Here is a 27,895-nt window from a genome sequence, read left to right on the forward strand (position 1 = left end):
GTGCCAGGGTGTATTAACAATACACAAATGCAATAAAGAAGATCCTGCCATCAGAGCTATGCAGAACACTTTATAAAATGCAATTGCACAGACTGGGTACGAGATGGTCAAGAAGTCATGTTTCATGCTGTGTCTTCAGAATTTAAATGTTTTTAAAGCACATAGGCAAAGGCAAACTCTTTCAAAGTCTCATTTATTTTAGTGGAGGAGTTGATCACATGCTTTAATCTTTTTTTTTTTTACTGAAATTAATGGGACTTTAAAATGTTTGACATTGGAAATAGCCAGGATGTTTTTTAAAAAGTTGACTTATGAAGGAGAAACATAGAAATAGTGGCCGTGCTGGAATTTTTTTTTTTTGCAGGGCAAAAGTATGAAGGAGAGGAACCTGCTGAAAGAGGAACCTCTCTAATAAATATGTTTTAAGATTGTGGCTGTATTAAAATCTTAATTCAATCGTTCATTTAATTTTTATTTAGTTAGTAGGTAGAGGCTGCTAAAAATGCAAGTCTCTTTTTTAAATGACTACAGAACAAATAATGGGATTCCTTCTCAGTCTGTTTTGTAGAAGCAGGTCTTATGCAGGTTTGCTTTTCTAAGCAAGGAGATACAATGACAAAGCTTCACCTGTCAAGTTTTTGCCTATACAAGTAACATGAACTCCACTGGAAAAAAGATGGCAATCACACACAAAGCTATATGAAACATCTCTTGTAACGTGGTTCAGTAAAACAATCTAGACCATTCTAGGTAGTGCTTTTGTTTGCTAAAAAAATGAGGTGCTGATACTCATACCTTGATAAAAGTGCCGTGGGTGCCAGCACTAAATGGCTGCCAAGGGCAGCAAATAAAGAGATGCTAGTACTCTGTACTGGTGAGTACTGTCACAAAAAGAGCCCTGGCTCTAGTAAGTAAGCCAATTGATACAGATCAGGGCAGTGGCACAAGCATTTTGACTGGTAGGAAGTAAGACTGAATGTACCAAATAGTTTACTCATTCACTATTTAGGTGGTGGGTGGCCACCCTGCCTGAGTCTGGAATTCCAGCCAGCTGTCAGAGAAGCTGCATGGTTGGCTTGGGAACAGCATTCTGTCATGGACCTCTGCCAGCTGGGAAGTGGGGGAAGAGTAGGCAAGGGAGTTTCCTAGGCAGGCATATTCCTACTCTTGCACCCCTCTAAATGGAAAATAACTCCTATGAAAAAAATCTTAGAAAAGGTTTGGACATGTTCAATCCATAGAATAAAGGGTGATCCACATTTCTGAAAAGCCCATAACTGCCAACGTGGCGCATTGGCAGTCTGCAAGAAATGTCCCAAATATGATTTGGTGCATCATCACAAATCCCCTAGCTGAGGGTTACATGGTAGCATGCAAAATTACAATATGTGCTCTTGAATGAGGCCATATCTGCACTATATATTTGAAGCAGTGTCACACCACTTTAAACAGTCATGATTTCTCCCAAAAGAACCCTGGGAACTATAGTTTGTTAAGAGTGCAGAGAGTTGTTATGAGAACTCCTATTGCCCTCACAGAACTACATTTCTGAGTTCCCTGGGAAGAGGGATTGACTGTTAAACCACTCCGGAAATTGCAGCTCTCTAAAGGAAATAGGAGTCTCCTAACAACTCTCACCCCCCTTAACAAACTACTCTTCCCAGATTCTTTGGGGGAAGCCATAGCTGTTACAGTGCTGTAATAGTGCTTTAAATGTATAGTGCGGATATAGTCTAGAGACTTACGTGATCTGAGAGTGCGCAGTGTAGTAAACCCACCCCCACTGAGTCCATTATTGTTTAGAAAAACCATGAGTCAGAAGAGAGCCTCTTAGCAAAGCTTATATGTTGGAAGACTTCCTGCCAAACATATGGACAGTTACTTTCTGTGGGATAACTATTTAGTGTGGCTAGACGCTCAGTTTACTCATGGTGGGTTTCTCAACACAGCTGTCATTCTGAAGGCCATAGAGTGACTTATGAAAAGCAGCTCTAGTGATGGCCCATTTCTATAAAATCTTCTTTGTATCTACTATTTGATATTCTCTTCTTTAAGCTCTGCTCATTGAGTGCAACTGTCCTGTTGTACAAATAAGAGTTCAGGATCCATGTGCAAGGTAGACATAATATACATTTTAAGTAGAGACTTGATCCCGGTCTGGATTTGTTTTTATTTTAAATTGTTTTAATTACTTTGGTTTTTATTACTTCTTGTTTGCCACCCAGGCTTCTTTTGGGAGGAAGAATGGGATATAAATTTAAATTGTCATCCTCATCTAGCCTCTAAAATATGGGAAAGGCCAAGGCCATGGGAAAACTTCATGAAGACTTGGTATTTTAAAAAAGGTCTTTGTATTATGTATTAATTTAAAAAAAGGTCTTTGTATTATGTATTAATTATGTATTTTCTTGCTGACTCAGTGCTATCTAATTTTTGTGATGCTGGAATTTGTTAAACAGGTTGGATATTATGAACATTGTATATGTGTGTGTTCTAGAGATTAATGTTTTTGAAATGTTTTTATTACTGTTAGCTGACTTGAGTCTCTTTGGAAAAATAGGCAGGATAGAAATTTTGAAAATTAAAAATAATAATTAGAAACATGAAGCTTCTCTAACATAATAAAGTAGCCTGATTTTTAAATCACCGTGTTGAAGAAACAGGATTTACATTTACAATGTTGCTAACTAGGAGACATGAGCAACTGTGAACTCTTCAAGAAGGAATAAAAAAGAGCGCATCAAGAAAAACATAGTTCAAATATGTAATTTAACTATTCTTCATACCATTTTTAAAAACTGGTAACCACCCTTCTATAAGTGTTATATTCAATATGGTTCTTTGCATACAGGGATAGCAGACAACAGGCAATTTTCAACCGTCAGTTTGCAACATTTACCAACGTTTAAAAAGTTAAAAATGAAAAGGTTGCTTCAAATTGTTTGGATACTGCACTGAACCAATTGTAAAACCATGAGCCTTTGTCATGGAGAGAAAAGTTGGTGTTCAAATTAGTAGAGGGGGAAATTTCCCATGTGATCTCATGCTCTGCCTTCTGCTTTGAGGCAACACAATGGCGTGCAATTGCAGGTTTGTGCATTGTTGTCATAGAGACTGTAATTTTGGATCTCTAAAGAAGCATGTAATATGTGTGTGGCATTAAGAACATTGTGCAAGGATTGCTTCAGTTCATTCAAGAGGAAATGTGGAAGCTTTAAAGTCACTTGTGTGTTCAGCTGCACATGGTATTATTAGAACTCCAATATAACTAAAAATAAGGACAGGATGGCGTTAAAATTAAGCTGAATAAATTTCAGCAGGATTTAGGTGTATGTCATGGGAGCAATCCAGAGAGAAAGAGAGCTGAATGCTTAAGACTGCAGTCACAATCGTATTTCCTTGGAAGTTAATTCCATGGAAATATATGTCCAAGTAAATGGATGGGGATACAGAGAACTGCAGACAGAGGGAAAGGTTGTAGGTTGGTGATTCAGCATGTGCTTTGCATGCAGAAGTCCCAGGTTCATACCCCAGTATCTCCAGGTAGAGCTGGGATGTCCCCTGTCTGAAACCCTGGAGAGCTGCTGTTGGTTAATGTGGACCAGGGGTCCACAAGCTTCATTCAGGTGGTCTACAGCATGTCTTCATTAAATGTTCATATTGATTTTCAATTGTATGTTTATTGCTTCTTTTATTTCATATACTGTATTGCCATTTGAATTCAGCACATTACAATTGTTACAAGGCAGAAAAATCATTAGGTGGTCTACCAAGACTCTCAGCAATTTCCTCATGGGAAAAAAAATGTAAACCACTGGTGTAGGTAATAGTGAGCTAGATGGATCAATGATCGGATTCAATATGAGGCAGCATAATGTGATTCCAGAGCTTCTGCATATTATGAGGATTCTCAGAAGCTGCTTCCTACCATACCTCCTGAAAAATCACTCTGGAAAGTAAACAGTCCTTATAGATTAGCTTCTCTTGTAGTACAGAGCTGTAATCAGAAGTGGGTCTTGGAAGAGCCTAAGTACATGCTTGGGTAAATGAACAAATCTTTTTGGCTCATGCACAGATTTGGGGGGGGGGGAGGAGGGGACTGTTATCCCAGGCCTCAAACACCTGTCAATACTGACAAGCTCCAACTGAAAAAAAGAAAAATGTGTAGCCTCAGATGAACTTTCAGGCCTTTCAGAATCTTTAAAAAGGACCTGTTCATGTAGAGCAATCCTAAGCATGTTTATTCAGCAGTAATTCTCAATAAGTAAGCAAGGTCAGTGGACTTATTCTCTAGTAAGTGTGCTTACGATTACATCCCTAGCCGTTGTGAGGCCAGCACCTTGCTGAAGCTAAGCAGGGTCAGGTGTGCTCAGTGCCTGGATGGGAGATGCCTGGGAATGTTGGATTTCTATCATGAAAAGAAAGGTGGGTATAACTGTGATTGATTGATTGATTGATTGATTAAATAAATAAATAAATAAATAAATAAATATGGAGATTGTGCCTCATGAGATAAATGTAGAGAAGAATGAGCACAGTTCTGTTCATGCAGCAGATCTTTCCTGGCCCTGCCCCACTGCAAGATTCATTCTAATGTGCAGCTAGGCACATTTTGTGCAGTGTACAAAAAAACTGTGCAGTGTGAAATAATTTCTGTGCCATTGAGCATATGGGACTTAATAAGGACCCAGGTGGTTTCTAAAAAAGAAATAGATGAGCAAAGATAAAAAGAAATAGAAAATGAAGATAAATACTGGTTCATTTCAAATCTTCATAACTTTATACTACTAAGTCAGTGCTCATATATTGATATTGATACAAGTACTGTGGGTGCCAGCACAAAACAGCTGGCAGAGGCAGCAAAAAAAGATGCAGGTATGGGACAAATTACTTGACTAGTTTGGGGCTGGGCAGTGAGCTGGCTGCTTGTGCAGTAGGGAAAAAAGCTTAGAATAAACCCTGCCCCACTGCAACGCCCTCCCCCTCCCAAATGCTGCTCTTGAAGGTCAGGGAACCCTTTAGAGCCACATGGGTTGGGGTCTGTGGGGCTGCACGGGAAAGGGGTAATCAGGAGAATTCAAGGGGTCACGTTACATTAGCAGATGAGCTATTCTGTTTGTGAAATAGAGTAGGCACATGTGGACTGAAACATGGAGAGGAAAAAGAATGCCCCCCATTCTCCCTAAGTAGCAGCCTTGATGTCATTAACATCTGACATGAGATTATTTTATTTAACTAATTTATCACTCCCCCATGAAATCTCACAGCGATTTAGCAATAAAAACATTAACAATAAAACATATAAAAATACAGTTTTGAGGCCAATGGAGATAAAGACTGTGATAAAAATCTCCATTTAAAAGGCTTGTTGGAAAAGAGAGGTCACCAATAGGCAAAGATGGTGCCCGTCTGACTGATTTTATATATATATGTAATGTTATTAGATTTTTTATTTGCAAATATAACAAAAAGACAACATTGCCAGTTGACATTGATAATAAAAATATCCCATCAATCCTAATTTAAATACATAAATTAATATAGGCAGTCGGTATCTAAATGAGATTGATGATTACAAGCCATGCATTCAAACATATAAAGGGCAGTGAGATCTTCAGACCACTGAGTAGTAGATGGTGGCTATATTGCCTTCCTGCCGCACAGTCTGATATAACAGGAGGGAGTTCCAATGGGTAGGTGTCGCCACACTAAAAGTCCAATTCCTGCATCATTTAGAATCAATTCCCTGATGAGATGGCATCTGCAGGAGGCCCTGTCTTGTAGAGTGCAGTGGTCGATTGGGTGTATAAGGGGTGAGAAGATATTTTAAAACTGAGATCATAATATAGAGAGGTCAAGACCATGCTATTGCAGCTTTGGCTGTCTTTAACATAAACAGGTTGAGGATTCTGGACTTTTGGACATTTTCACATATGCATCTATCAAGGACCTCAAAGTTCTTGGCCAAGGGTGGACCTCCATCTTATGCAAATACAGCCACACAGCCAACAGCCTGTTTACTGCTGCATAAATTCATGCATTGAGTCACAAAGCTCACAACAGAGGGAGGGAGAGAGATGCCTGAGCAATGAGGGAAAGGAGATGGCAAGATAGATAGATAGAAGAAAGCTCTTCCAGATGGCAGGAGCGGCAAAGCACAGAGCACAAAGGGAATGTTAATTACACCCATATTGCAGGAGTGGGTGGGGGTGAAATCATTCAGAAAGATGGAAAAGCATTAGATTTGCTAGGCACAGCTGTACCATAAAAAGCAGAGCTGTAACTGAGCTTGCAAACAGAAAGCTTTGTTTCCATCAGGAACCTACTGAGACTAGAGTAAGCCACATTGGAACTCTCAGAATATTTTCCTGGCACTACATAGATTCCTTCCTGCTGTGGAAACTCAACTGAGAGCCTCTATTACTTAGTTGGGCATTAGGAATATGTAGGTGATGGAGGAGGGATGCTGTTAATGAGATCCATTGGATGTCTTGATGGGGGAATCCATTGCTCTGCTTGAAATGATTCCCGCCCCTAGCAAAAATGAGAATGGTAGTGATGGAATTGTTAAAAAGAACAAGGGCTTTTATAGTTGATGGAAATTAAGTGAAATAATCAGCACTTTTCCCCCTGGTGTATGCTTATTTCAGTCAGAAATGTTCATTTTAAGAAGATTTCATGCAGCCTAAACATTTATCATGTAAATAGAAAATATTCTGTATGAAAGAGCAACAGAAGAGATAGGAAGAACTGGGTCATGTTGAAGAAAAGGATCATGAAGAAATCTTCCAAAGTATCGTAGGAAAGCTGTGCAGCCTATAAAATGGGCAGAGCTTGGAAAAGTTACTTTTTTGAACTACAACTCCCATCAGCCCCAGCCAGCATGTGCTGGCTGCTGATGGGAATTGTAGTTCAAAAAAGTAACTTTTCCAAGCTCTGAAAATGGGTTAGTTCAGTGATCCCTCTGAACTATCTGTTAGGCTTAAGAAGATATAAGGGAAACTTACCAATTCCTAGCTTCAAGGAGATCCCCTCTATCCCATAGGATTTTGACTGGGACGGACGCAGAAGATATAAAATATATATACATTTGTCATCTCAAGGTTTAAGAGCTCATTCTTATTCCTATTATAAGAATAAATTGCCAAAAAAAGCAGCGTCATGCCAATAATGTGTATGTTATTGCGAAGTTTGCGAACGTTAAGCAGGGTATGGGGACATATGGAGCATGTACGTTATAGTGAGGTGACGTTAAGTGAAGTGACGTTAAGTGGGGTATGCCTGTACCACACTGGCTCTTTACATACAGGTGCAGCAGCTCCTAATTTAGGGCCATTTCAGACAGTCAATTTTGGGCCCCACTGCAGGATAGCAATAGGGCAGTTGTTTTATCAAATCTGATAGTTTTATAGTGTATGGGGAGCTGCTGTTTTCCACCTCACCCATTACAATGTAGCAAATGCTGAAGGAAAGGTATTTTTATATGCTCAGTTATGCTCTCTTATTTGTGACCATTTCATGTAACGAAGGATGGAGCTGCGGCATTAAAATTGGTTCAGAGTGAGCCCTCTTATCAAATCAAGTTGTCTTATGAGAAAGTGTGTTTCTGAGCATTCCATGGATTTTTTTAAAGGTACAAGTGACATTTCCTGGTGGTTGCATTCCATTGGTTTAGAAGTCCTACTCAGGTTTGGCCATTTGGAGTATAATAGATAAATAAGCCTCTAAGCACCCATGTAGGGTGCCCTTTACACTTATGCTGTCGTCAAAAGAGATTATAAATGTGAAAGGTAAAGTAGGGAAGGAACTGAAGAATTATCCAACTCTACAATTATATAAAAACTGCAGTAAAAAGATTTGAGAGCCATATGCAATATATTTTACTGACTCAGAGCTTGGAAACCCTTAATAGACATGGATGCTTAGTGAGGTGAGCAGATTAAAACCTTATATATTGAGAGAGACTTGGGACTGCTCTCACATAGATTCTTCTTTCTTTCTCACTGGACTAAGATGTAATTTCTGTCAAATGTAAATTTAAATTAATTTTTTATAAGGCAAGGAAAAAATCTTACAGTTTTGTAAACTTTCCTGATTGTTCAGCCTTCCTTCCAGCACCATCCTACACACATCTACTTGGAAGGAAGTTCCATTGAGCTAAATGGGCTAACTCCCTAGTAAGTGTGTTTAGGACTGCAGCCTTCGCTTTTGGGATGATAGGATTTCTTGCTCTACTTAGTGGTTAGCTATGTTTCTGCCTGTTATGTTACCACATTGCAGACTTTATCCAGAAGAAAAACACTTTTGTGAAAGTAGAAATGGGCAAACTGCATATAGAAATCCACACACATTCATTCTGATATGTGTGTGCTCATCAAAAGTGACAAACTACATACCTTGTCATACAGATGAGTGTTTTTGATGCAGGAAACATAACCCTGGAAGTGACTTTGGGATTTATCCATATTTCCTTTGTGTTCAAGAGATTTCTTGGCATTGATTTTGGATACAAAATAATTGTGCCCTTTGTGCCTGTATTGTTTATAGGAAGTGTTATTCTCTCCAAGAAGCATATCACATCGGGTCTTGAAGAGACTGTGTGTGTTTTTGTTGTTGTTGAGATTGATAGTAGAGTTAAGCACATCTTAAAGCTCTCCCAGTGGAAATTCAAGTAGTTTTACTGGTCGTGCCCATAGTGGTGTTGTCATGTTGTTGTTGTCGTCTATTTTATTTTCAGGTGGAGATATGCAAACGGTGTCAAGTGATAGTAAAGTGCTGGAGTAGAATAAATAACACGTACAAAAGGCAGTTGATTTCAAGGTACAAAAGTCCCAGCGTCCCCAGCTCATTACAGATACCACAGTTAATTAACTTAAGAGTGCAATGATACAAAGACAGAAAGTTATTGGCCAATGTCAATAGTTGCAATTCTGCATCATAACACCCCCTAAAGGTCCAGCCAACCTAACTTGTATCCCCTTCCCAGCTTCTCACTCAAGGGGATATCTCTTCACCAAACTTTGCCTCTAGGTGAGTTTCACTGAGGACCACCTCTCTCACAGAGACCTGGCCAAACTACAGAAAACCAGACTGGCAGAGGGTCCCCTGCCCCCATGCCTCCCAGAAGTAATGATTGAAAGGGAAAATCCCCTTTGGAGTCACCTCTGACAGCAGCAAAGGTTAACCTGGCTCTAGGTACCCCATGGTTCTAGCACCATCAGACGTCGTTCCCAGGCTGCCCCAGCTGCTCGCATAGTGGCAGGTCCCCACGCTCAGTCTTTGTGAGTCTGCTGGAGGCAGACAGGTGTTGCTGAATTATCTCTCCTCACCCTCACAGCCCCTGCCACTTCTCAATTGCTACAGCCTTTGAATTTGCTGGAGGCTGCAGTTAAACTATAACATCTTGTAATTAAACTGTAATATTTTGGAAAACTAATATCCAAGCATTCCTTATTCTTTTCCCCTGCCACAAATAAAAAATTATGCTTTTTCAAAAATTATTTGATTTGCAACTTATGCACTCTCTGTCTCCATGTTGTGGAATAATGTGTTATAAATGAGATGGCATGAGCTGTATTTATCCAGATATTTGTACCCATAAAAGCATGATACTTTAAACAATATACATTTGTGTGTGTAAATGATGTATAGATAGAAAGAGAGAGAGTGATATATATAATTTATAGTGATTTGTGTGAGCAGAGATCATGAGACAGTTTTGGCTTAGGATTTAAGCAACACAACCTCTCATTCTTTTATTTTATGTTAAATTCTCAATAGTCTATAAAGCACTCCCCTTCTGCAAGCTGGAAGAGCAGATGGGGTAATTTAATTCCTTTAAACTGTTGGATTCGTGACAGATTCATACCATGTAGTGAAGGGTTCCATCTGGCATGCACATTCGCTGTTGCAAAGATGCTTAGTAAGATGAGGTCAAAACAGATGTAATGGCATAGGCATGGAATCTGTGAAAATATGCTTTGCTATTTTTGAAGAAATATGGTGTCTCTCACAGTTACTCATTTGGTCTCTAACCGTAGCTTGATGAAACCAATGGGAGTCCTTCCAATGACTGTACTGTATCCTTAGGCAGAATTATATAGTACCTTGGCAACATATGTTCCCAAATCCATATTTTCCAAGAGAGTGCACATGCAAGAATGGAATGAACATTTGTAGGCGAAAATCAGGGGCTGCAAATGGTGCTCAATGCTTCATGTGCCCACTGATTTTCACCTGCAGATGGGTCTGGTTTCGGATGTAATGCTAAACCACACTTTTGTGTTTAGTACATGAGTCTGTTCTCCGCTCCCTACTCTGGGGTTGCTGTAAGGCATCTTCTTTCATTATAAACTAACTGCAGCTTGATGTTTCATCCAAACTTGAAAATGGAATGAATTTTAACTTTGATTTATCTGCAGAAGCCAGAATCCTAAGCATGTGCAGAAGTTGGGTTGTTCAAACCAAACCAGTCATACCGCACAGGTGTCTTCAAAAGACTGGAAGAAATATCTTCACGTGGTACAAAAAAGATGTTAATGATGGCACCTGGCAAACCTCCCTGGAGAAAGCCTTTCACTAAAGGACCCACCAATAAAAAGGTCCCTTCTTTTGTCATCAGCCTCCAAATTTCTGCCAGAGGGAGCACACAGGCAAAGGCCTTTGATGATCTCAGGGTCTGGATAGGTTCATATGGAAATAGGCATTCAGCAAGTAGGGATTGGTAAGAAATTTGATTCAGTTTGCATTTCAAGCCAAATCTATCAAATTCACAGTTTCCAAAACAATATGAGAACTGAAACACAGCCATCCTTCAACATTTGTACTTATTTGCATTTTGCAGTGCAGTTTGCCAACCCAACAATGTTTACAAAAATGCATATGTTAGGGGGGAAATGGAAATGGACTGTCTTCAAGTCGATCCCGACTTATGGCTGCCCTATGAATAGGGTTTTCATGGTAAACGGTATTCAGAGGTGGTTTACCATTGCCTCCCTCTGAGACTAGTCCTTCCCAGATGGCTAGGGCCTGCTCAGCCTGCCACAGCTGCACAAAGCAGCACCTTCCTTCTCCGCAACTGCCAGCTGGGGGGCAACCGGGCTCCTTGGGACTACGCAGCTCGCCCACGGCTGCACAGGTGGCAGGGCACGTAACCCCTGAGCCACTCACTGTGGGGGTGATCTTTAGCCCGCCCTTTACACCCAGGAGACACGAGCGGGGATTTGAACTCACAGACTCTGGACTCCCAGCCAGGCTCTCCTCCCCACTGTGCTATACCAGCTGTATTAGGGGAAAGTGTGCATAGAAATGAATATGAGTGAAAATAACATGCAAAAATGCATTACATGATGAGAAATTGCTTGCAAAAGTGTGTACACTTGTCAAGCCTGCCTACAAAAATGTGTTTATTAGGAGAAATTTGCACTAAAATACTGGAGAATTTCAAGAGGATTTTTTTTAAAAATAGCAAATTACTCCAGAAATGTGGAGAACTGAATTAAAAATGTAAAAAATGAGAAACTCAGAGAACCAAAACTCCCAGTTTTTTTCATCCGTATCTGCAAGGTATTGGGTTCCCAAGCCGTGTAAGGCTTTATACTCTAGCTGCTGGAAAAAAGAAGGGGGGGATATATTACAAGTCATTAAAGAAATCTCAGTACAGAAGAGGACAATACAGGGATTTTGTGTGTGATTTTGGTGAGAAGGTTCAAAGGCAGATGAGCAGGATCAGATGGGAGGAGCAAAGAACTGTGAAGGTGCACATATATGGACATCCATGTGAAGGTCAGTGGTTTGCAGAAAAAGACATTTAACATGTCTAGCTGTACATTCCTGTCTGCAGTTTGGGAAAACTGCAAAACCAGGATCACTATTCACCACGGGGGCTCTGATCTTGGGAAGTGGTATGTGTGTGTGGGGAGAGGAGATGAAAGACATTTTAGAACTTTTTTGCTGCCATAGAGTACATGTACTGTATACTACAAATGTATCGATTTTATACCAGTTCAGTTAGCTTGTATTTACTCAAGGAATCTTGGAAATCGTAGTTTGGTAAGGGAACTGAGCATTCTCTGCTACAGATCCCTTGTACTCATACATAAAGTTCCCATTATGTGGGAGAGAAAATGTCTTGTAAGCCAATATAGTTTTGTAGTACAGAAGCATCCATAGAGAAAACATTAATACTCCTCTCCAGCACAACTCACACATAACCAGATATATTCATTCAAAGGTTTTCCTAAACATCATCCATTGCATTACATCTTTAGGGTTACTAGAGATGGAAATAAAAATCCTTGAACTTGGGTGGTCCTTGGGGGTGAAATTCTCTGCGGGTCAATGGCAGCACTTGAAGTGGGATGGTTTCACTTTTGAATTAGCCCAAGCATCATTAACTCTGTTGAAAAGGCACAAGATGATTTGAAGTCTCTGAAAAGAAGTGAGATAGTACTCCATACCAATTGGAGCCTTTGGTCAAGGTCTTCTTAAAATGTTCTTCCATTTAATTCATGACAATAATGATGGAAAATAATGGGTTATATCAAACTTTAGTCATTCTTGGCATAGGCCCATTGAAACTACATGAGTACATTAGGCCCATTAATTTCAATGGGTCTACTCTGATGAGAACTTATCTGGATACAACCCATCAGGATAATGCTTCAACAATGTCAATTAGCATTCAACCTACTATTCAAACAGGGAAAACTCAGATGAAGAAGTAGGCAATGACAAAATCCAATTCAGCCAGATTTCTTCCCTTGTCAAAGGAACAGTCAGCTAATTTACTAGTTCTTTTATAAGCACAGCAGTTTCCATTTGTCTTGTATACCAAAGCAGTCAGGGTAAACCTTTTAAAACAAATATGACCCCTATTGGGACAGCAGCAAGCTCATTTAGCCTGTCTTGACAACTCCAGCTGAAAGATCACTGATTTAGCTGTGTTTGTTTACTATCCTGTAGTTTTGTCAGGATGTCAGAATTGGCTTTCCAAAGCACCTATTGATCCTGGCTGAAGATAAAGCTAAAACTCCAAATCCTCCAGCAAATGATTTGTTCCCAGGGAATGAAGTTTCAGGAGAGCTACTCTTCTTTCCAGCTTCAGAAACAGAGGTGTTTGTAGACTAAGTGTGTAGATTCTGGCAGACCATGGGTAGTCATAGGGGAGGAGCACATTGGAGGCACCTTGCTTCAGGGGTTCTACTGACCACCTTCAGTTTCTGTACTTCTTAAAATTTTCCCCTTTGGGTCAGGAATATGGCTGTAAAAGAACTTTTATTTATCATAAGGAGTACAAGAACTGATTAACACAACAGTGTTCTGCTTAATTTTTGGCGATTTCCCTTTCCCCCTCAGCCTCCTCCCATGCCACAACAACTTATCCCATTCATGAGGGTCCTCAAGAGGCTTTTTGGGGGAAGGAAAGGGTGGGGAATTACCTTCTCTCAATTCTGTTCCATCTGTGCTTCCCTATGATTTCCCTAGGTCACATAAACATTTTAATTTATGTTTTAATGTAAAAGAAAGAAGCATTTATTGTTGAGGCTTCTTCCATGAGAAATTATCCAGAGATCTATAAAAGAATTTATATTCAGGCTATATATGTGACTTGAATTTCCTATTCTGTAGATTATTAGACAATAGTTATTCCTAGTGTACCTCCCTTAGACTAACATGGCAAAACTCTGGCAAAAGAAATGCAAGAAGACAATAAGGGATGCTAAAAAAGAATTTGAGGAGCACATTGCTAAGAACATAAAAACCAACAACAAAAAATTAAAGCTAGATTAACTAAGCACATAGAAGAACAAGCCTTGCTGAAGCAGAGTCAGCATGGCTTCTGCAAGGGAAAGTCCTGTCTCAGTAACCTATTAGAATTCTTTGAGCGTGTCAACAAGCATATAGATAGAGGTGATCCAGTGGACATAGTGTACTTAGACTTTCAAAAAGTGTTTGACAAGGTACCTCACCAAAGGCTTCTGAGGAAGCTTAGCAGTCATGGAATAAGAGGAGAGGTCCTCTTGTGGATAAGGAATTGGTTAAGAAGCAGAAAGCAGAGAGTAGGAATAAATGGACAGTTCTCCCAATGGAGGGCTGTAGAAAGTGGAGTCCCTCAAGGATCGGTATTGGGACCTGTACTTTTCAACTTGTTCATTAATGACCTAGAATTAGGAGTGAGCAGTGAAGTGGCCAAGTTTGCTGACGACACTAAATTGTTCAGGGTTGTTAAAACAAAAAGGGATTGCGAAGAGCTCCAAAAAGACCTCTGCAAACTGAGTGAATGGGCGGAAAAATGGCAAATGCAATTCAATATAAACAAGTGTAAAATTATGCATATTGGAGCAAAAAATCTGAATTTCACATATACGCTCATGGGGTCTGAACTGGCGGTGACCGACCAGGAGAGAGACCTCGGGGTTGTAGTGGACAGCACGATGAAAATGTCGACCCAGTGTGCGGCAGCTGTGAAAAAGGCAAATTCCATGCTAGCGATAATTAGGAAAGGTATTGAAAATAAAACAGCCGATATCATAATGCCGTTGTATAAATCTATGGTGCGGCCGCATTTGGAATACTGTGTACAGTTCTGGTCGCCGCATCTCAAAAAGGATATTATAGAGTTGGAAAAGGTTCAGAAGAGGGCAACCAGAATGATCAAGGGGATGGAGCGACTCCCTTACGAGGAAAGGTTGCAGCATTTGGGGCTTTTTAGTTTAGAGAAAAGGCAGGTCAGAGGAGACATGATAGAAGTGTATAAAATTATGCATGGCATTGAGAAAGTGGATAGAGAAAAGTTCTTCTCCCTCTCTCATAATACTAGAACTCGTGGACATTCAAAGAAGCTGAATGTTGGAAGATTCAGGACAGACAAAAGGAAGTACTTCTTTACTCAGCGCATAGTTAAACTATGGAATTTGCTCCCACAAGATGCAGTAATGGCCACCAGCTTGGATGGCTTTAAAAGAAGATTAGACAAATTCATGGAGGACAGGGCTATCAATGGCTACTAGCCATGATGGCTGTGCTGTGCCACCCTAGTCAGAGGCAGCATGCTTCTGAAAACCAGTTGCCGGAAGCCTCAGGAGGGGAGAGTGTTCTTGCACTCGGGTCCTGCTTGCGGGCTTCCCCCAGGCACCTGGTTGGCCACTGTGAGAACAGGATGCTGGACTAGATGGGCCACTGGCCTGATCCAGCAGGCTCTTCTTATGTTCTTATGTTCTTATGTTCTTATGGCTATGTGTTTTGCTCCCCCCCCTTTTGTGACAGTTTTAGTAATGGTCTGTTCAAATGGTTTGTGTTTGTATATCTTCCTGTAAAAAGATGCCTATTATTACATGACTGATAAATGTGAGAAGACTCTAAGATGTCTGCATATCAGCTTCTCTTAGCTTACGAGTCATAGAGCCAAATCAATATATTGTAAAATATAGGCACAATGCCACACCAGGTTACGCATGGTGACATCCTGTTGGTTTCCATGGGAGAGTTAAGCATGAGCTTCTAGAGGGACTTTGGAAAGTGCTTAATTTTGGCTATATTGTTGTTGTTATGTGCCTTCAAGTCGATCACGACTTATGGTGACCCTATGAATCAGTGACCTCCAAGAGCATCTGTCATGAACCACCCTGTTCAGATCTTGTAAGTTCAGGTCTGTGGCTTCCTTTATGGAATCAATCCATCTCTTGTTTGCCCTTCCTCTTTTTCTACTCCCTTCTGTTTTTCCCAGCGTTATTGTCTTTTCTAGTGAATCATGTCTTCTCATGATGTGTCCAAAGTATGATAACCTCAGTTTCATCATTTTAGCTTCTAGTGATAGTTCTGGTTTAATTGGTTCTAACACCCAATTATTTGTCTTTTTTGCAGTCCATGGTATGCGCAAAGCTCTCCTCCAACACTATATTTCAAATGAGTTGATTTTTCTCTTATCCGCTTTTTTCACTGTCCAACTTTCACATCCATACATAGAAATCGAGAATACCATGGTCTGAATGATCCTGACTTTAGTGATACATCTTTGCATTTGAGGACCTTTTCTGGTTATCTCATAGCTGCCCTCGCCAGTCCTAGCCGCCTTCTGATTTCTTTATTGTCTCCATTTTGGTTAATGATTGTACCAAGGTATATTATATATAATAATAATATATAATTGCGTCACATGTCACTGATTAGATTTAATCCAATACTGATCTTTTAAACTATTTCATTGTGTATTATGCATCTGTTACTGAAATCAAAGGCCCTGAATAAGCAAGATCAATCCATCTGTACAACAATAAAATAGTCTTTTGCCCCTTCCTTCTATTTGAGCAGTTGAAGAGGGGAAAGGAAGTTAAGCAGGGCAAGTAGGGAAGGTGATAGCAAGTAGGGCTTAACTGCATTGTGCAACACTTTGTACATTAGGGGAAAGAGTTCCCCTCCCACTGTAGGTGATAATTTTTGCTGGTTGCTATTTTATAGTGTTGATAGTCACTTCCAATTAGCTTGGTGACATTGTTACATAACCAATTTGGATTAGATATGTAGTGTCATGACATCTTGTTCACTTTGTGACCACAGATAGGCTGGGATGACTCTTCCCAGGAAGAAGACTTCAGCTGCAATCCTAATCCTACTTATTTGGGTGTAAGCCTCATTGAATTCTATATACTCTGAATTCTGCTCAGAGAGTAGACATAGTTAGAACTGTGCCTTTACGGGTTTTTTAAGGTATTGAAATAGCAACAGATCAGATCATTGGCAACAAACAGTCAATGAACAAGGTGAACAGGAGTAAGGGTGTTAGGAAACATTTGCTCATCCCTGAGAACATTGCTTTTGCCTGGAAAACAAAATAAGTGAACACTTTTAGTATTTTGACATTGTCTTAATGGATATATTGTTACATTTGTAGCATTTATCTTTTCTGTAAGTCACTTTGGGACTTCCTCTGGCAATGGAAAGTGATGAATAAAACTAATTAACTGTTTGGTGCAGCCCTTACAACAAATGGTGCCATCCCTATACATCTAAATATTGTGTTAATTTTAATTATTTGGTTGCTAGAATGTGGGTCATATAAAGGCTACAGTACATTAAAATGTAGAGAGTACATTAGAACATGTAACTAATGTCACCAGGATCAAGAATTTACCTGGTCTTTGTATATGTGAAGCACACTTCAGTCATCCATCCATTATCTTTGGTTGTCAGTTCTAAGGGAAAGTGGGTACTATGTTCATGTGTATGTTTCCAGTTTTCTTAATATTAAATCTGAATGATCCTAGTCATTGTGCTTTGGCCAAAAACCATAATCAGAAAAGGGCCTTGATGAATGTTAGTAGACAACAACAACAAATCAGTCTACAGACGGGCAGAACAATCCAATTTAGGGGAAGCAGATGCAAGTTGTGCTGGAGCAAGAGAAGCCGGCGTAAAATTCCACCGCATCCAATTGCCGTTCAGGAGCTCTGGGTTGGTTGAGTGCTGGCTCAGCCAGGAGCTGTGCACAGGGACCAGAAAGTAAAAGCCTGCTCTCCCAAATACCCCTACCAGGGAGTAAGCCCTCTCCATTGACTTCTATTGTATTTATTTTCTTAGACTGCCCATTTTCACGGTATAACTTTTGCCTGAATTGGGACCTGCAGGAGTGCTCTGCACACAAGTTGGATGTGGCTTAAGTCCCCTCACTTCAGCCCCTCCCCAGACACACTCCTTTCTTGGGCCTTACACAATGTTCCTCTGGCTCCACATGCACCAGTCTCAGCTCAGCCAGATGGGTCACAGCTCAGCTGGGCTGATCCAGTTGTGCCCTGTCTGAGCCTGGCTGAGGGACTTCTGCTGGCATAGTGAGTCTGAGCTGGTACCCAGCCAACTTAGCTGGAGATCTGCCACATCCAACTCCCCTCAGCCCGGCATAACTGCAAGTTGGATTGCATCCTGTATGCTGAGAATACAATCCACTAAGGATTTTAAAAAAACCATGTAGTTTGAATTTATAATTTTTTACTTTCTTGCTGTAGGAGCTTGAAATGCTAGAGTACAGAATGACACTCAGCACAGGTACCCCTATAAATAATTAGGCATATGATATTTCCACAGCTGTTCAAAACCAGATGTTTTTGCTTTTTTAGGCTTACAAACCCTTCCTTTGCAGGGAGTAGAGCCAAGTCTGTCAGGATCTATAAACTCATCCTGAAAGGACCAGACAAGTTTGGAGAGATCTAAATCTGAATTTAGACATTCAGAGACTCTTAAGAGAAGGGAGTGCAATAAAGTAGGCCACTAGTGAAACCAAGAGCAGCTATTTAATGTGACCAGAGTCCTTTCTTTAAAGGAGAAGTTGAGAATAGATCGAGGGCTGCTTCAGATGTGACAAACTTCCTACCTAGAAATTGTCTCCATGCGGGTGGCTGGGTGGGAATCACACAAACCCCTATTGATTGCCACATATGATAATCACACATAGCTACACACCCCTACTTATGTTGCTTAAATCCATTCCTTTGCACTCAGTATAATTTGGAGATGGGCAGTTGGACACCATTTTTAAGATGAAAGGGGCTATGGAATAGGGTGGATTCACACAATCTACCACATTTTTCCCCCACATGATAATCACAGACACTTTGTGATAATGCAGTCAAAATTTCAGCTATTGCCCACCACAGAGATGGGAGAAGGGGGCATAGGTTTGCAGTGGTTCTGCTCCTACTTGGATGGTCATTCCCTTGGATGGGGAGGAGGTTTTTGGAGGATGTTGCTGGATCCCATGAAGCCTCCAGCCTCAGGGTTGTGCTGGACTGGTGCTGAATCCAGATAAGACAGTGACACTGTTAGTGGGTAGTTTCTATGTCGGGATGAATGAAATGCATCCTATTCTGTATGGGATTACAATCCCCTTGAATGAGCAGCTGCATAGCCTTTAGGTGCTCTTGGATTCAATATTATCATTAGAGGTGCAAGGCAAGTAGCCTCAATGGCACGAAGTGCCTTCTGCCATCTTTGGCTGGTAACCCAACTTCAATGCTATCTGGACAGCAGGGATGGGATCTGTTGGCCAGTGCCGGTTCGAAAGCATTCTGTCGACCTATTGATTCAAGTTTGTTCTTTGTCTGCCACCCACTGCTTTTACTGATCCCTTTTTTCCCCACAGAAAAATATTGATATTAATATCGATATCCTTAGAGAAAATATCAATATTTTAAGGACATATTGATAAAAATCTCAATATTAATATCAATATTTTAAATACTTTTTAAAAAAGAAAATCCATCTCCAAAAATAGCCACAGAAAATCACTACATAAAAGTCTGATCTGCAACGATAGTGAATAAGCGAATTAATGGAAAATTCGGTACCAAATCCAAATTGGGTAGAATTCCAGCACATCCCTACTAGACAGGGATAGCCTTGCTTTGGTTGTCTATACTGTGCTAACCTCCATGTTAGACTACTGTATGTGGGACTGCCTTTGATGATGGTTCAGAAACTACAGGTTGTGTAGAATGTGGAAGTTAGATTGTTAACTGGGACATATATGCTCTGGCCTGACTATACTGTCTGCCAGTTTGTTTCTGAGCCCAATTCAAAGTGCTGGTTTTGACTTTCAAAACCTTATATGGCTTGGAACCTGATACCTAAAGGACCTCTTTTTCCCAAATGCACTTGCCTGGATTCTGAAATCAGAATGCGGCGGCACGCTTGATTAAGCATAGCCGTCGCTGAGATCACATCACCCCAGTGTTGGTAGATCTACACTGGTTACTGGGCCCAATTCAAGGTGTTGGTATTGACCTTTAAAACCCTATATGGTTTCGGCCCAGTTTATCTGAAGGACCGCCTCCAGTATCACCAATTAGGCCGCCTTACAAGATCAGCCACACAGGACCTCCTCTCAGTCCCACCGGTCAAAACAGCTAGGCTGGTGCGGACCAGGGAGAGGGCGTTCTCGGTTATGGCCCCCACCCTCTGGAATTCTCTCCCTTATGATCTTCGACATGCCTCCTCCCTGATGGGTTTTCGCCGAGCTCTTAAGACCTGGCTATTCAGGCAGGCCTATAGAAATTTTGGGGTAGCTTAGCTTTTGATGTACTACTTGATGTTCTGATGTTAGTTTTAATGGATAATTGTGTTCTGGATTGTTATTGTATTTTATCATGTTACTGTAAGTCGCCTAGAGTGTCCGTTAATTCGGACAGATAGGGGACTAACAAATAAAATTTTATTATTATTATTATAAATCAAACCAGACACATTATCTCTTTCATCGGAGGCCCTTCTCTTCATACTCCTCTGAGGGCAGCTCAGAGGGTGGGAAAAAGAGAATCAGGCTTTTCTGTAGTAGCTCCTAATCTATGGAATACTCTTCTTAGGGAGGCCCACCTCGCACTAACTTTGTCATAATTTTATCAATCATTGCATGTTTTTATTCTGTGTTTTTAATATGTTTATGTATTTTTATTATTGTATTTTTTTCTTGTTGTAAATCCCTTCTGGGACTTTTTGTTGTACGAAGCAGTTCACAAATGAAATAAACCTAACCTAACCTAGATTGGATGCACAACGGACAAACAGGCAAGCAAGCAAAGAACAAACAAATCTAACAAGGCACATTATCTCTTTCAATGACCCCCAGAGTTCTCAGTGTTGCCAGCAAAATGTAATACTAGCCAGTATGTAATAATAGCGATACCATTTTTTAAAATTATAAAAATGCTGTAAGTCCCATTGAACTCAGTGAGGCTTTCTTCTCAGTAGACCTGCATAGGGTTGACTGTTAATGGCAATATTTAATGACATTGATGAAATGCTGTCAGTCTTTAGCTGGTATATCAGATCTGCTTTAATTTGTGTTCCGAATATTGGCAGTTTTGATTTAATGAAAGTAGCATGCATTTTGGAAATAAGATCTTTTCATGCTTATAATTGAAGAAACAAGTTTTCAAAATCTGTCAAGACTTCTCTTATCAGGCATTTCTTGTACTGTATTCCTAATCTGCAAATATTAAAATAGAAGTATTGACTTTGTAATTGATTTCCTCACTATATCATATAACAGTAAAAATGAATACAACCAGGCTATCACTGATAATCCAATTTGACACTAGATATTCTCTGTTCTGTGACTGAATTCCAAATAACATACACAAGACCATCTTTAATTTTTAGCATTCCTCCCTGTCCCCATTTCTCATACAACACTGTTAAGAAAATAGTAAAGTGAGAATATATCCACTTAAATCCAATGACTTCACTGAATCTCTGTACTTGTCTTTCAAGTTTACAAATGCTTTCAGTCTCATATCTTTTCTGAACCTGAGCCTGTTTTGGAAGATCCTACAGATCTTTTAAATTGGATTGTATTATATGAAAGAAATATAGTTGTCTTCGAATGGGGATTTGGAGGTATTTTATAGCATACTCCCAGAGGCAACAAGAGGGTGTAAAGGTATTTACTATTGTTTTGATTTATGTTCCACTGACTGACTAAATTTGTTGTTGCTGGTGGCCAGTAATATGTGATAAAGGCATCTTAAGGTTTTATATGGTCATTTTTTTATTATAAAACTATATCTGCATATAATACTTTGGCTCACATTTAGATGTATATGCCACAAAAGTCCAGGGCTTAATTTGAGACCAGTTTCTTCAAGGCTGGACCCAGAATCTCTTTCCAACATCAGAACCCTGCACTGGAAACGGTGAACTTTTAACAGAAAATAAGGATCATATAAACATGTGCTGTTACCTTACCAACAATGTATAGTCATAGCCAGGACTCATATATCTAGGATTAGGAGGAGTGCTTTCTGGTCAGGAGCTATCATAGGCTCAAAGGTCAGAGTTCAAAGGTTATGAATGGTGACAAATCTTATATGAGAATTTACCCAGGTTTTTTTTAATCTGCAAGCTGCTTATAAATAACGCCCCTACCTGAAACCATATTTTCTATATTTTGATGGTGTCTCTAAACAAATGAAGGTGGGGGGGAGCACTGACCTAAGAAGGATAACAAAATATTGCAAGAAAGATTTTAGACATTGGAACCACCAAGTAACTAATTCTGAGAAAGAATGGAACAACATATGTGTATAATAATAAATATATAAGTAATAATGATCTAATATTATTAACATCAATCTAGTCCTACAGCTGGACAGATACATAAATGGATATGTTAAGTTTCAAAATTTAACCTGTGTTTTTTCAAATTGTCTATACAAAAACAAAGGAAATTTCTGCAAAATGCTACTAAATGTAACCTTGAGGTGAGACACAGACAAAGGAGTATGGTCTTTCCTGTTTTGGGTACAGCACTGGTAATAGAAGAATTCCATAAAGATCAACAGAACGCTTGCTCTTCCTTCACTCGCAAGTGTGTGCATAGGTTTGCACACAGACAGAGCATGTAACTCAGTCAAGTAGATGTGTATGTGTGGAGGGGCAGGTTATGGAAGGCATGCACAGACCTCCCATTCCCCAAACTGCCATAGAGTCTGAAGGGAAAGCAGAACACTCTTGGGCCTTATCAGGATTTCTCCACATGCTGCCACATGCTACACCCACATGGGAAAGGATAATACCCAAGATTTTCTGAAACAATTTTATACTCAAGGTATTCTATATCTATTTTATTCTGTATTAAGGATTTAAGTGGGATTTAAATGGTTTAAATCTCCTCTGAACTAGTTGCATTCCAGCCCCCTGAATGATAATGGCAATGAAGTTATCATGGTATAGCATCTTGGTTTGCCTACTTGTAAATTAGTCACGACAAAATTTTCAGTTACTGTTTTTTTGCTTTTTGCTTCCTAAGAGCTAACTATTAAAGCATAATAGCTATGGCTTTGTATTTTGAGTGAGTTATTGCTTCACATGGGTGTTGCTATGGCTGCTGAATCTGATGCATCAGGCAGATATGGTGACTTGAATAATTTTCTCAGCATCGTCTAAACTGTATAAAAAAGGGAGCCAGTGTGGTGTAGTGGTTAAGGTGAGCTATTAAAAATGGACTGAAGTGTACTTTGCTGTCTAGAGTATCTGGAAATAGAAAAGTGGCTATTATAGCTTCTGGAGTGTTTCTGGAAGTCAAATGAAGACTTGATTCAAAATGCTGAAGTACATTTAATTTTACTTAACTAAATATCACAACCCAGTCTACTCTTGTACAAGTCTCATTGATTTTACTAATACAGAGTGGTTCCATGCACTCAGCTCAACCCCCTTAAACCCACCCCCTTGTTGGTTGCATGACATTTTGTTTCTTGCCCAATAGTTGTAAGAATTTACATACTGGGAAGTGTGGCTGCAATTGTTCCCAAGCTGCTGCCTGTGAAGGTAGACCAAACCATGTGTGTTTTCTCTCTGTCAATTATTACTCATTGGAATTGGGGTGGCTGTCAAAGTGAATTTATAGCAGCCCACAGGGTAGACAGAAAGGGTAGAGAATCCTCTTACTCTTCCTCATTTCTCAGACCTCTTTCTGAAGTGAAGGGTCAAATTTGTGAAGACTTTTGGAGCAGCCATGTTAAAAGATAAGGACAGGGCATTCCAGGCAGGGGGTTGCCAACCCTGCTAGGATATGGATGTCTTTGCAGAGGATCCCTAGTCAAGCTTTACCAACAGCACAATCCAAACTATATCTACTCAGAAGTAAGTCCTATTGAGTTCTATGGGGCTTAGTCCCTTAGTAAGTGTGTTTAGAATTGCAGCCTTCAGGGGCATCCATCTTTACTCCTGAGTGCTCCCATCTAACATCTCCACAACACCAGGCTCCTTTCTTCCTACAATGGACTTCTGGTGACTGGCCTAGCATGAGGGCACTTAAACGCTTCTGGCCAGAAGCAAGTAGGCTAGATTAAATGTTCTCTACTCAGGCTCCATCTTTTAGCTAAGATTTCTATCTTAATTTCCAATCAGAGAAATGTTTTTCTGTTAATTGTATGTTCCAAGCAACTGTGGTTGATGTTTAATGTATCGTGCTTAATGACATCACTGAAGCCCACCCCTGTGATATCACTAGGGCCCGCCCCCTATTGTACTGCCTTCAAGTCGATTCTATTACATCACTAGGGCCCGCCCCTGAAATCTCAGGGTTTGGGATGCTTCTGACGTGGCAATCCTAATCCAGAGGACAGGTCATGAGGGACTATATAGGTAGCATAGTAGACAATACATCATCTAGAGCCCAAGGCCTGTGGAGTGTCCCAGTGGACATAGCTGTGTGGATGAAGTAATGTCTTAGCTGGTACAACTATGCGGATGATAGGTTAGGCTTCTCAGTATCAATCTGTAGGCCCATTTTTACCTGCTATTAGAGATAGACCCATTAAAGTAGGCTGGCCCAGTTCTGCATATGCATGGGATTAGGTCCATCTCATCTCATTTCTGTGCGGATGCACCAAAGTAATTAAAAAGAAAGAGATACATATGAGGATTACAGTGCTGTGTCTGTTCCTCTAAAAATACTTCTCTCCTTTAAACTTGTAAAAATGGGTAACCCAGCCACCCTCAGCCTGGAATGCTTAGCATGTGGGGCTCCTTGTCACTGTGCATTTTGAATGCAATCAAGCAAGTCTCCTTGGAATTGACAGGTTTTGATGTCCCATCACTCTCAGGAAGTGTACGGGAGGGGGGAGAATGACTTCCCCCAGTGTTTATATGCAGCCCTAGTAAATGAATCTGCAGGGCTCTGGATTATGAAATGGACCCATGATCTAATCCTGTTTATGATTCACCCAAATTGAATCAGGGAAATCTGATTTGGAATCCAAGTTTGGCAGTTTCCTCCCACTTCCCTATCTGCTATATTGACATGAACCACAGTAAGCAAGTATTGACGGCACATTGTGGTTGTGTGAGACATGCCTTCCTTTATGTACCCATGAAGATGCTCCTCATGACAGGCTTTACAGCATCTAAACCAGATGCCTCGATGAAGGCAACCATTCTCTAGCTCCGCTTGTCTAACTATCTTTAATTCAGTTCATAGCTACTTTAATGGTTTTATTTTATTAGTGTCATTTGTCAAACCAGTGTTAACATCAGGCTAAAACCAGAAGTCCCAATCCCATCCCTGAATCAACACAAACATGTATTTTCATCCTCTAAAATGGAATCTGTGTGGCTGTGGTGCAGGATATGATTGCCAGTCATCTCTACCCCAGTTGCTTCACTGTATTTTAAAATTACTTGTCAGAATCAGTATGGTTGAGCAGTATATATCTACAGTATGCTTATTAAAACAAGACAGCTAATGCAAGATCTTTCTTCCAAACACATAATCTAATATTTTTATCAAATTCTATAACTGTTCTCAGTACCCATCAGAGAATAAGCCACATTACCTGGGTTAAAAGATATCATAAATATGGATATCTCACTGAAGGCATCTGCAGGCGATGAGCAGTTTAGTAAATGGATCCATTAGCTATGGCCAAACTTTATTTCTCTCCGTATTAAGATGAATTTGGAGGCAGCTTATTGTATTCTTCTTTGAGGGATCACTTAGTAGCTTTTTGTAGGACCTTTCTACATTATCAGAACTCCTGGGATAACAAATCCTGAACTCACATCAACCTCTAATTTATTCAACCAATTAAAAAATGAATCAAAGGCTGAAAAGTGGCATATTTAGGAGCTTTTAATTTACTTTTCAAGTAGCACCCCGTGTTATGTGATCCAGTAACTGTAGCAGGGTTGTTGTCTCTAGTGACTCTCTAGTCACTTCACAGAGAAACAGAGTGACTTGTATGCAATCAGTCTAAGCTAGCAAGGATGTGTAGATTGAAAAGGGTTTTGTAAATCTTATCTAAGAATGACACCTCTGGCATGACAAAAATGAGATAACCTCTGGGTGAAAGCAAGCAAACAATTAAACAGCTGGTTTTTCCATTTTCATATGCCATAAAATGGAATAGGGATACCACAATTACATCAGGCCAGATGACAGAGAATAGGCATTTAACATGCCCTTATATTTTTTAAAAAAGAAAGAAAAGTAGTTTACATGGGCTTACCCCCCCCTCCTCAAAATAAAGAAAGGCTGTGCGAGTATGAAAAGGGCATTTTATTCAGATATGCTATATATCTAGTTCTGTTACACCAAAAGTAACACAATTATAAAGACAGGGATAAAGAACAAGATTGCTTGAGAAGTGAAATGCACAGGTATTTCTTTGTAACAGATAGAGGCTATTCGAACAGCAAAATAACTTTTGAAAGCCCATGCCAGAAAACAAAAAACCCCACCAAACATTATGCCTTCCTGTCTCTAAGTAATGGTAAAAGGAATTGAATAAAATCACCACGTGGATGCACAAACTACCATCAAAATACCTTAGAGGCTCTCCCAAATGTAGGGATGCTTCACAAAAAGCAAGAGAGGGACAACCTCTTTGACTCAGTGTAGTAGTACACAGCTATTGAAGATAGGGACAATTGTCCCATTGCACTGATGGGTCAAATCCCCTGTGATAATTCCACATGCTTCTGGACAACTCTTCACCCTGAGTAATTACAGTAAGTGACCACTGGTGTCAAAAATAAAATAAAATGAAAGACAGCTTCACATAAAGATATGTGAAACTTGTCATTTTGTTTGAGGGGTATGTGTGTGTGCGGACACTTAAGAGTTTTGTGCCACCTTAAAGATTTATGATGCAGAAGCTTTCATAGGCCAGAGCTCAATTCCTCAAATGCATTTGACAGAGTAGATGCTGCTGGCCCAATTAAACTTATGCTGCAATACGTTTGCTCACCTTTAAGGTGCCACTAGACTCTCTTGTTTTTGCTGCAACAGACTAACATGACTATCCTTTTGGAATGTCTTGTTGTATTGGGGCAATTTCATCAGATGCAGGTACATTCACATCAAAGCTCATTCCACAGTATATTTGTTAGTATTTAAGTTGCCACATAAGTTGTTTTAGTTGCAATCGATAATCAATATTCTGTTTATCCATAGAATATATAAGGCATCTAGGATGTAATCCAAACAATATTCCCAGGTGAAAATACCCAAATGAGAATTTATGCAACCACCTTCTTGCTAGTTGCATAACCTCAAGAAGATGATAGTATCTACAGTCTAGATTCTAGATGGCACCATTCCTTTCCAAACACTGAATTATTCCTGTTCCCACATTCCGTATGGTCAGTTTTTCTCTCATTAGTTTTATTATGGGATAGCCTTTTCTAAAATATTTCCTTGTCATTTGGTGGTCTATTTTGTATGCCCTTGCTTTTTTAGTGGGTACACCTGTGCATTCCACTAATAAAGACTTTCCAAGTTTTCTAGGTTTATTTAGGAATGTTTATGCATGCTTTCAGCTTTATCCTTCCATTACTTTATATCAAACCCATATAGCAATAGCAACTGTTGAGGTAGTGAAGGAAGTAATTTATAATGTCCATAACTTTTAATTTCTCAAAGTTCTGTGTTTGTATTCTTCCCCTGAGACTTACTTTGGTTGCCCCAAAGCTAGGTGTTCCTCTCAGCGTCTGCAGCTGGTCCAATTTTAGCTCTCCTGCCAAATGCAATTTTCAAGTAGGAATTCATCTGACATCTCCTGAGGCCTTGGCTTGTCTGATTGTAATTCATGTTTTACCCAGTTGTGCAGCAGGCCTGTCAACAAGATGTTGAGGGGGGGAAATGTCCATAACTTGCAGACTTGTTCGTATATGACCCACTCCCACACTCCCGAGTTTCCTTCCTGAGAAATAAGAAGGCCCAGATTCTGAAAATATGTATTTAGTACTGTGTATTGTATAGCTTTGGGCTTTCATCAACTTGTATACTCTGCAGAATAAAATGTGAAGCAAGTTAAGTATTTTTAAGCCCATAAAAAATGTTATGTACATTACCCACTGCCTGTAACAATACAGTGGAAAGTGGAGAGTTAATAACTGCAGGGGA

The 27,895-nt window shown here is 39.9% G+C and overlaps 1 long non-coding RNA gene across 1 annotated transcript; it reads right to left on the reverse strand.

Annotated features, from left to right (window-relative positions):
* Positions 1–6,453: 6,453 nt before the first annotated feature.
* On the reverse strand, positions 6,454–27,611 carry LOC133378152 (uncharacterized). The gene is made up of 3 exons (XR_009760879.1): positions 27,445–27,611; positions 8,397–8,775; positions 6,454–6,534 (listed from the first exon to the last, which is right to left on the reverse strand). It is a non-coding gene; the product is annotated as an uncharacterized LOC133378152 (long non-coding RNA).
* Positions 27,612–27,895: the final 284 nt, after the last annotated feature.

Source organism: Rhineura floridana, chromosome 2 (genome assembly GCF_030035675.1).
Source record: "Rhineura floridana isolate rRhiFlo1 chromosome 2, rRhiFlo1.hap2, whole genome shotgun sequence".
Taxonomy (NCBI): domain Eukaryota; kingdom Metazoa; phylum Chordata; class Lepidosauria; order Squamata; family Rhineuridae; genus Rhineura; species Rhineura floridana.